Genomic DNA, 3,362 nt, shown 5'->3' with positions numbered 1-3,362 from the left:
GCAGACACTACTGAGTGATTTAACTCAACTGGAACATTTTTAATTTCCTATTAAACTTGGAAATCAAAAATTTTTATAGAGCACTGATTTGTACCACATTTACAAAATGTTTACACATTAAAACCATCTCCATGAATTTTCTTTAACACTCAACATTTACAAAATTACAGCATTTCTATTAGAAAGTATCACACTTATTAACATTCCAGTTCAACACTTTATGTATAGGTTTCTTCTTCTTTTACTTATTATGCAGCTGTACATTTTTAAACTTCAGTTCACTTTAGTTCAGTAACTTAGTCGTGTCCGACTATTTGCGACCCCATGAATGGCAGCTCGCCAGGCCTCCCTGTCCATCACCAACTCCCGGAGTTTACGGAAACTCATGTCCATCGAGTCAGTGATGCCATCCAGCCATCTCAGTCTCTGTCATCCCCTTCTCCTCCTGCCTTCAATCCCTCCCAGCATTAGGGTCTTTTCCAATGAGTCAACTCTTCGCATGAGGTGGCCAAAGTATTGGAGTTTCAGCTTCAACATCAGTCCTTCCAATGGACACCTAGAACTGATCTCCTTTACGATGGACTGGTTGGATCTCCTTGCAGTCCAAGGGACTCTCAAGAGTCTTCTCCAACACCACAGTTCAAAAGCATCAATTCTTTAGTGTGCAGCTTTCTTTATAGTCCAACTCTCACATTCATATATGACTACTGGAAAAACTATAGCCTTGACTAGACGGACCATTGTTGACAAAGTAATGTCTCTGCTTTTTAATATGGTGTCTAGGTTGGTGATAACCTTCCTTCCAAGGAGTAAGCGTCTATTAATTTCATTGCTGGAATAGCCATCTGCAGTGATTTTGGAGCCCAGACAAATAAAGTCAGCCACTGTTTCCACTGTTTCCCCATCTATTTGCAATGAAGTGATGGGACCAGATGCCATGATCTTCGTTTTCTGGATATTGAGCTTTAAGCCAACTTTTTCACTCTCCTCTTTCACTTTCATCAAGAGGATTTTTAGTTCCTCTTCACTTTCTGCCATAAGGGTGGTGTCATCTGCATATCTGAGGTTATTGATATTTCTCCCAGCAATCTTGATTCCAGCTTGTGTTTTTCCAGCCCAGCATTTCTCATGATGTACTCTGCATATAAATTAAATAAACAGACTTGATGTACTCCTTTTCCTATTTGGAAGCAGTCTGTTATTCCATGTCCAGTTCAAACTGTTACTTCCTGACCTAAATTAAGCTATCATAATTTTCTTTGGAATATTATTATGATCAAATCAACTGTATTATTTTATGTATCTTGTATTGTAAAAAGCCTCTTGAAGAAAGTGAAAGTCGAGAGTGAAAAAGTTGGCTTAAAGCTCAACATTCAGAAAACGAAGATCATGGCATCCAGTCCCATCACTTCATGGGAAATAGATGGGAAAACAGTGGAAACAATGTCAGACTTTATTTTTCTGGTCTCCAAAATCACTACAGATGGTGACTGCAGCCATGAAATTAAAAGACGCTTACTCCTTAGAAGGAAAGTTATGACCAACCTAGATAGCATATTCAAAGGCAGAGACATTACTTTGTCAACAAAGTTTCATCTAGTTAAGGCTATGGTTTTTCCTGTGGTCATGTATGGATGTGAGAGCTGGACTGTGAAGAAGGCTGAGCGCCACAGAATTGATGCTTTTGAACTGTGGTGTTGGAGAAGACTCTTGAGAGTCCCTTGGACTGCAAGGAGATCCAACCAGCCCATTCTGAAGGAGATCAGCCCTGGGATTTCTTTGGAAGGAATGATGCTAAAGCTGAAACTCCAGTACTTTGTCCACCTCATGCGAAGAGTTAACTCATTGGAAAAGACTCTGATGCTGGGAGGGATTGGGGGCAGGAGGAGAAGGGGACGACAGAGGATGAGACAGCTGGATGGCATCACTGACTCGATGGACGTGAGTCTGAGTGAACTCCGGGAGTTGGTGATGTACAGGAAGGCCTGGCATGCTGCGATTCATGGGGTTGCAAAGAGTTGGACAGGACTGAGGGACTGATCTGATCTGATCTTGTAGTGAAGAATAATTGTTTTGCAGAATTTTGCTGTTTTCTGTTAAACCTCAGTATGAATCAGCCATGCTGCTACTAAGTCACTTCAGTTGTGTCCGACTCTGTGCAACCCCAGAGATGGCAACCCACCAGGCTCCCCCATCCCTGGGATTCTCCAGGCAAGAACACAGGAGTGGTTTGCCATTTCCTTCTCCAATGTATGAAAGTGAAAAGTGGAAGTGAAGTCGCCTAGTCGTGTCTGACTCCTAGCGACCCCATGGACTGCAGCCCACCAGGCTCTACATATATCCTCTCCCTTTGAAATCCCCTCCTATCTCCCTCCCCATCCTACCCCTATAGTTTGATACAAGTGCCCCTGTTTGAATTTTCTGAGCCATAGAGCAAATTCCCGTTAGCTATCAATTTTACATATGGTATTTTTGAATAGCTAACATCTTTGTGTCAATAAATGCTTCAAATTCTTTACTTATGTAAAATAGTCAAATTCAATTTATCACAGGAATTCTGAGTTAACTTTAGAGTTAGTTTTATGAAAAGAAGAATTATATATTAAATATTCTAATAAAATCAGTTCCATATGCAACTTTAACTGTAAAATTGCCATAGATCATTACTAGTAGCTACTTCACTTAAAATATTTACAAGAATTAAATTCTGGTGTTACATAGTATTTTCCTCAATTTGATAATCTACATTTATTATTTTTTATTTATCACAATTTAGCATAATGTTAAATATAATAAATATTATGGATATTCATAACTAAGCCTGAGTGGACCTAAGGGGTACTTTGAGATTTTATTTCTATTTTTACTCCTGTTATATATATATATATATATATATATATATATATATATATATATGTATGTATATACTCACACACATATAATGTTTATGATTCTACAATGTATCCCATTATAAGACATTTTCTGGGTGAGGGGTAACAAATAGTAGAGAAGATATGAAGAAGATATGGCCAATCTTCAAGTGTTCTTCTGTGGATAATAAGCAAGGAAGCAAAAATGACACATAGAAATTTTCTGAACCACTTAAAAATTATAGAAGATAGATTTACATTGACACAAATCACGAGAAAACAAATGGCTTTATAGTGCCAGTTTTGGATGTAGGAGAGGATTAAACCAGGGTTATGCCTTTGTTTGACTGGTGTCAGAAAGCCAGAAGGAGGGAAATTGTCTCAAGAGAGTTCAGTTCAGTCTCACAGTCATGTCTGACTCTTTGCAACTCCATGGACTGCAGCATTCCAGTCCATCATCAACTGTCCATCAGCCAACTCACAAAGCTTACT

This window comes from Bos grunniens, chromosome 9 (assembly GCF_055505025.1).
Source record: "Bos grunniens cultivar Pamir isolate PY7600 chromosome 9, Bosgru_T2T1.0, whole genome shotgun sequence".
NCBI lineage: Eukaryota > Metazoa > Chordata > Mammalia > Artiodactyla > Bovidae > Bos > Bos grunniens.
The sequence above is the reverse complement of the archived record's forward strand: the minus strand, read 5'-3'. Positions refer to the sequence as shown.